This window comes from Diadema antillarum, unplaced genomic scaffold (assembly GCF_040938485.1).
Source record: "Diadema antillarum isolate AM-2024a unplaced genomic scaffold, OU_Dant_1.0 scf00000045, whole genome shotgun sequence".
In the NCBI taxonomy this organism is placed as follows: Eukaryota; Metazoa; Echinodermata; class Echinoidea; order Diadematoida; family Diadematidae; genus Diadema; species Diadema antillarum.
The window spans coordinates 1,699,575-1,707,741 of NW_027270934.1; the positions used below are offsets into that span (position 1 = coordinate 1,699,575).

General features: G+C 36.0%; 1 protein-coding gene across 1 annotated transcript in view; it reads right to left on the reverse strand.

The window, feature by feature from the left end:
• LOC139714124 (solute carrier organic anion transporter family member 4A1-like) overlaps positions 1-6,062 on the reverse strand; it is an 87,550-nt gene extending 81,488 nt beyond the window's left edge. Inside the window, exon 1 of the mRNA XM_071625850.1 lies at positions 5,971-6,062. The gene's annotated coding sequence lies outside the window, so the exon portion shown is untranslated. The remainder of the gene's footprint in view (positions 1-5,970) is intronic.
• Positions 6,063-8,167: the final 2,105 nt, after the last annotated feature.

Genomic DNA, 8,167 nt, shown 5'->3' on the forward strand with positions numbered 1-8,167 from the left:
TTTGTTTACTGTCGAATTCATGGCTACATGATTCGTGAGCTGCATACTAGTAACTCATGGGCTGTATGACTCGTGAGATGTATGACTCGCGGGCTGTATGACTCGTGGGTGTCGGTCTCGTGAAGTGCATCCACATGTACTGCCAACCGTCTTCAGCTTCAACAGTCTCGATGAAAAAAATTGCTTTCTCACCTCCCTGCTATCTTCAAACGCTATAAAGCACTAGCAGTTTGAGCAAAAACAAACACACACAAAACAAAAAACCAAAACGAAGACCCCCCCCCCAAAAAAAAAAAAAAAATCAACAAACTAACTTATTACGACCCCATAATGCAAATTTTGCTGGCTGTTGTTGCTTTCATCGATGTGTAATTAGCTCTGAGGAACAGGAAAAAGAAGGGCATTGTTACTAGTAGTTCGACCATGAACTCTAATAGAGAATCCAGGGTTCAAGCAAGACGAAGAATCACAGGGTTTACGAGGGTGGAGGCGTTCACACTTGCATCTTCGCTTTGGTTCACAAGCCGGCGAGTTCTGTTGTATTTTATTTGTCGTGTTTTGTTCGTTTGTTGTTGTTGTTGTTGTTGTTGTTGTTGTTGTTTTTTGTTTTTCGTTGATCCCACCCTATCCAAACTTATGTGGGATGTTTGCCCACACACATGTACATTCGATGAATGAAGGGAAAATGACTAAACTAACTGATGAAAAAAACAACAACAACACGCCAAAAGTGATGCTTGGCACGGAATAGCTTATTGAAGAGGGGACTTCTTCAGTCGCCTTGAAGCCCAATTCTCTCGGACAACCATTTCGACCATTTTCAACATACGGCAGAGTACGGTCTTGTCTTATCCAATGTTCGGAATATGGCACATGCGTTAATAGCACAAGTGTGTGCTGCCCTCTTGAATCATTAGTCCATTTTCCTTTAACCATGGACCTAGTAGCTTCGTGCTTTAACATAATAATAATTATGTCAGTGCAAGTCTTTATGAACTGTGTTTATCAATTTTCATAAACATGAAATTGTTTGGGATTCGGTTAATTTACTTCACATTGTTCCGCTTTTGTGACATAATTTTACAAGTTGCAGTCTTGATATTCAACAATGCATGGCGGCTAATGAATATCGAAATACGTATACGAGGGATGACACTTGTATCATAAATACCCCGTGGTTTGATTGAGCGGTCATAGGTTTGCGTCGCGAGTGTTGCATTGGAATACCATTTGCAAATTGCGGGTAGACGAGAAGATTCATTCTGCGTTTGACACGAAAGGTTAAAGGGATGGTATAGTATTGGTTGAGGTAAAAATGATCTTAAAAAAAATTCTTGAGATATTTAGGAACGACTTTATGAAATGTTAAGAAGCCTACAATTGTAAAAGAAAAAGAAAAGTTTATTCAATGAAAATTCGTTATGACTTGGCTTGGATATACCAAAACAAAGTAAAACAAAGCGATCCTACTAAAAGGTGCATGGGTCCCATCCTTTGTTAGGATTGCTTTTGTTTTAGATATCTAATCCCTTTCAAACCCATTTTCATCAAACAAACTTTGAATTCCTTTTACTTTATAAGCTCTTTCATATTTCATATAAACTTTCTCATTATCTGAAAAAAAAATCATCATTGTCATAAAAAAAAAAAAAAAAAATGGAAACCTCAAACCCCATCTCAACCGAAACTGCACCATGCTTTTAATATACTCTCAGCCGGGTTTCAAAGCTTCTATGAATTATTTTGCGAATATGAAATCCCTCTACATCGTCGTGTTGAAATGATATCTCGGTGTGATATGTAACGCCGGATTGTGGTTCAGCCTGGTAAAATGGATGCACTTGATGTGACATTTTTATGAGATTCTAGGACCTAAGGTAGCATTATACCTTCCGGCAATTCTTGTCAGTTGGACATTTATTTTATGATGACACCTGTTATCGGGTCAAGCTTGATAAATGTCGGCTCAAGTTCGTCATAAATCAGAAATGTACATGATATTTAGTGATTTGACCTTCCCCGCGTATTTTTCTAGTTTGAATGCATATGGCGCGTGCCAATCACCAAGAGGGTGAATTGAATTAAGTTCAGTACAGGGCCACGTTCAAATTTATTTTTAAATCAAACGAAAATGAAAACAGAAGTTTCGTCAAAATAGGGACACAAAGATATGATAGTTATTGAAGATTAAGTAGTAATATTCGCGGCAACCACATTAATTATCAAAACTTAACTTGACTGTTGAGTTGATACATTATCATCAACTCACAAATCTTACATTGATTGATGTACTCATACATACATACATTATACACACGCACACGCACACGCACACGCACACAAACACAAACACAAACACAAACACAAACACAAACACAAACACAAACACAAACACAAACACACAAAAAAAAACCAATGAAATCAGGTCTTTAGGGAATGTTGTTGCCCCTATATAGTCATTGCGCCAATGTCACGCGCTTGATATGAAATCATTCGTTTGAAGTACAGGGTAAACCAGAGTGAAATCAGGAGAACGGAATGGTGCAAATTTCATCAAAATCTTATCTTAGTGAAACTTTTATAGAGTTATAAAGTTTAACATGGTTTTAACTAAATAGCAATCCATATCTTAAGCACCTTTACAAATAGCCGAGCTGATTATGTTAATTTAACTATCAACTCTCCGTTTGGTTTGTGCGAAAGGAAAAACATGAAAATCGTGTTTTTGCGGATGATTCAGCAATTACACATCCAACAGATACAGTTTAAGGTTGGAATAGCTAGGTTCTTGCTACACAACAGAATGAGTGGCAAAATCCATTTGATCTATTTTATGAAAAACAACCATGCACAAACAAGACAAAATATAGGAAAAATAAAGGATTTTGCGTTGGAATTAAAATATGTGACGACATGACGTCATCATCTCAGTCTTCACATAGCAAGAAATATCCTTCTGTTGTATGTAATTCAAAATTAAATCTTTTCAAAAGTTTACAATTTCAATCATAATATCAAGCATGTAGTTATGATTGAAATACTTATGATTGACATAGTCACATTTTTTTCAACAGATTTAATTTCAAATTGACAGGTTTAATGTACAAATTAAAAAGATATGGTATTCGTGGTTTAGCACTTTCTTGGATTATTGATTATTTATCCAACAGAAAGCAATATGTACTATTTAAGTCATCTAAATCTCCGAATTCTAATATTGTATGTGGTGTTCCCCAGGGATCAATTCTTGGCCCCCTACTGTTCTTGTATATATCAATGATATAATAAATACATCAAAAACTCTTAGATTTATACTTTTTGCGGATGATACTAATATTTTTTACTCTCATGAGAACCTTGAAATACTGTTTAATACTCTGAACACGGAAATAGACAAAGTCTCCCAATGGTTTATATGTAATAGATTATCCCTTAATGTCTCTAAAACAAATTTTATACGTTTTAAACCTACTGCTTCACAGAACATTAACAGCAGTTATAATATTAGTATTGATGGATTATCCTTAACTGAAGTAAGATTTATTAATTTTTTAGGAATCACATTCATAATATCCACACGTCTGTCTCAAGAACTGTAGGAATTTTATATCGACTGAAAAACTTCATTTCTCAAAATTCCCTGGCTATTCTATATAATGCATTGATCTTACCACATATCACATACTGCAATATCGTTTGGGGAAACTGTGGCTCAACTAAAATTAATCCAATTCTTACCCTCCAAAAACGTGCTGTACGTTTAATTACCAATTCCCGTTACTTATCCCCATCCAATCCCCTATTTCGTCAACTAAAAACATTGAAAATTGAGGATCTTCACACCTTTCAAACTGCTGTTTTTATGTATAAATATACATTTAATTGTCTTCCAAAAATTTTTGATGGCTTCTTCGCTCCAAATTCCACCGTTCATTCATATCCAACACGTCAGTCGTCCGATTACCATCTCGAAAACCCCAGAATCATTTTAGCTCAAAAATCATTAAGACATAATGGACCAGATATTTGGAATTCTTTACCCCCTAATTTAAAACAATGTACGTCATTGAACATTTTCAAACGAGAACTAAAAAACACCCTCATAATCCAGTATACTTCTGACACATAAATATTCATACCACCTGGTCAACAAACACCCTAAACAATGAGTTCACGGCCATAACTGAAGTAACATTCACCTCATCACACTGATACACAAAATAACACTCAACGTACAAACCAAGATTCATCCCAACACAATGCACACCGCACTGCACCGCACGTCCTTCGCACAATTACTTTCCACTCAGTGAGTGGTAAGATTTTCTTTATGTATCTCTTTATTGTGCCCTTCGCACAATTACCCCCACTCAGTGAGTGGTAAGATTTTCTTTATGTATCTCTTTATTGTGCCCTTCGCACAATTACCCCCACTCAGTGAGTGGCAAGATTTTCTTTATGTATCTCTTTACCTGGGGCCATCTTCCTCGTCAAGCTTAGCTTATGATGATGGTCCCCTGCACTTCATTTTTATCATTTCCTATTGCTTCCTTTCATATATGATATTCGTTCTTGAAAAAAGAAAATGTATGTATGATCCAAACGTTACGAATATTAGCTCTGTAAATGACTATGTAAGTATTTTGTTGATTTGTTGATTTGTATTGATTTTGAAATGCAGAACTGAAGTGAACTGAACTGAACTGAACTGAAATATCTCAGATTAATTCAATTCAATTCAAATTTTACTTTCACTTGCTTTTTTTCAACAGACTGCTCAAAAATAGGCCTACGTAAATTTGTCATGCATTTTAATATACATTGATACAAATGTTTATATTTGTTCTTGCATTTGAAGTCACCATATGATATTGATTTAAGATGTGTCTTTTCCGTTGCAAGAAATCACGGGCACTCGATGAACTTGGACCTCCATTTGTGTACTGATGACGCATGCCATTGAAGTACTGTCAATAGTAGACGAGATTTTAAGTCAGATGAGAGAAATTTTCAAGATCATTCTATTTGGTCGTCTCGGTTATTAAAGGACAAGTTCACCTTCATAAACATAAGGATTGAGAAAATGCAACAATGTTAGTAGAACACATCAGTGAAAGTTTGAGGAAAATTGGACAATCGATGCAAAAGTTATGAATTTTTTAAATTTTTGTCTTGGAACCGCTGGATGAGGAGACTACTACAGCTTGTGAGTCATATGCGTACAACAGTATAAAGAAAATTTAAAAGAAAATTCAACATATTTTCACTTTTTTTTCGCATAATAAAAGAGCACTTGACTTGCTCTTTCTAAAGGCAGGGGGAATAATATTACCCATAACATTTGTCGGTAACGAGTCAGGGGAATGTATACTTTTTTCAACAGATGGAATTTTGTGAAATTCTCTTTATATTTTCCTTATATTGTTGTAAGCATTTGACATCTAAGTTATTCATACACTGCAGTAGTCTTCTCATCCAGCGGGTACTGCAAAAAAACTTCAAAAATTCATATCTTTTGAACGGATTGTCTGATTTTCCTCAAACTTTCAATGATGTGTTCTACTAATATTGCTACATTCTCTCAATCCTTATGTTTATGAAGGTGAACTTGTCCTTTAACTATGAAGAAAGGCATCCCATGTTATGATGGCACAAATTCTAATTTTGATCAACTTGGCATCCAAGATTGACAGATGACAATACGGTAGTTTGCCCGCGGTCCACTTCCAGAATTGTATTTTGTTTGACAATTCCAACTTCTAACCCATTGTTGTCTTTGAGCAGATGTCAATACGGGTCAGGCTGCTTTTCCTACAATATCACGGGTCAGTCCAGAAATATAACGACAGTACCGTTCACTCACTGAAAGCATTACAAAGGGCCTAAGTCAGGACTCTAATCAACTTATCGAACACAGGAGAAAGTAAGAAATACTGTTATGAATGAATTTAAAAAAGTGTACCAGCTTACCTTAGGACTTCTGATTTGAAAGTAGAAACTATTGATGACAGATAAGGGATCCGGTGCTGAGTGGACAGCTGGAAATACCTTTGTCGCGTTTTCTTTTGCCCAAATTTGGAGCGAGACTCCTTCTAGCAGACGTTGACAGGCAGGAGAATGAATTACAAGCAATCAAATAAACGAGGCGCAAACTCAATGTCGCGGGGAGAAAGAACAAAGGATCATGACAGAAGGCAGCATGTATATAAGAGGAGTGTCTGCATTCTCATGCAAAACGTCACTGCAGTCCCGATTCTGCATCCCCCCCCCCCCCCCACCCCCGACATACCGGCACGGCATTGACCCAGAAACGCACATAGGGCGAAGATTGACAACTTATGATGAATAGTTAACAACAATAACTGCGACTTACAGCTCTGACGATGCTATTGTGAATGCATTCAGATGTATCAAACAAACACATTCAATACAAAGCACATGATACTCACCTACAAACAATGCATTTACTCCCCACCTAACGACTATTATACACTGTAAGAGAAATGCCATTTTCATCCTTGTGGTTTGGTATTATTTAAGTAAGATGAGTCTGTAAAGAAACAGTAACAAATGACGTTTGAGTCACCTGATTGTCATTTTTTTTTCAGGTGAATAATTTCTAAAACACAATTGTTACAAGTTTGGTTAATTTAGTTACACTTTAGAAAACCCGCTGAATTCATAGTTCATAACGGCTTTTAGAGGAAAACGCTGAAATTTGCAACAGATGCTTTTTAATCTTTAAAAAAACGTCGCGACGTTGGTGGCTTCTATTATAACCTAAAGGGATTTGTAATTATTATTGAAAGTTATTATAGCCAAATCAGTCAAGTGGAATAAACAAAGACGATGAAAGTTTCTTTGGAATTGGATGAAATTAATTAAGCTCTTAAATACCCGAGTTTCACATGTTTAAACAAAAGCATTCACACACACAAGACTGGCTATGACTGTCCCTCCTAGCACTCTTTGTCATTAACCCTCTTTCAAATCACCAGCCACACATTTGGTTTCTGTGTCTATGCACTCTTCGAAATAAACAGAACCATAAAGATAATACATAAAAATAACTATCACAATAACGGATTTCTTGGTTTTCTTATCACACACCTGCTTTCCCGGTATAGAACTTTGGAAGGAATTAGGTATATAAACACAACAGACTGAAGGCGCAATTCCGCTCCGTTTACTAGATGGCTATCAATGATATCCCTGCTAGAAAGAGCATAACATGTCCCACAGTGTGTTCACAATTTGCTCACATAGTTGAATAATGTGAACACGCTCGAATATAAAGGCATTATTTATACTATCTGCAGATGAAGTAAAAACTCAGCTTTAGTGCTTCAAAATAGTTCTGTAAATGTGAGTTCAGAGTAGAGACAACCAACGTAAAAATGTTAATCAGTATAATCGATGTGAAATATTGTTAAATGTAACAAATGTGAACAGAAGTCATAATAAATTTGTTTCTATAAAAATCGTCTACTTATGGTTTTTTGAGAAAATACATGTAGTGATATCTCCTTTTCATATGGTCATGATGGTAGGATGTTTTGTGATACAACTGACCAACACTTGGTGGATACCGGCGCTATACAAGACTTCATCATCATCATCATATGTACGTCAAATGTGATAACTCGAACCTTTTTAAATCACTTCTCCCACTGGTCAATAGTACCTTGAATAGTGTAAAGATAATTTCACATCGAGGCGTGGTTTTCACACTGCACAGTGTTCACATAGTAATACCCTGTTTCACACTGTAAGTTAATAATTCATAATGTGTTCACAATGTTCACAATGTTAAAATGCTGGAATCTAACCATATGCTAACAGCGTGAAAGGATTTCACACTGTGTTCACAGCGTATATTCACAGTGTTCGCACTGTGTTTTGTCTTCCAGCAGGGATAGATAGACCAAGAAGGTACTATTCCCCTGGTACCTCCTTGAATGAATGGTGACATGATGTCAAACTTGCTATTTCTCTCTTTCTCTCTCTTAATGACTAAAATCAAATGAATGGATGAATAAAGATATTTCCTGATTTATTAAATCAATGTCTGATTATGATGAAATCACGCGACCACACTATTTGAGTAATTTCATTGACTCCAATCACGAAAGTCTCTTTGAACATGACTATGTAATTCGCAACCTTA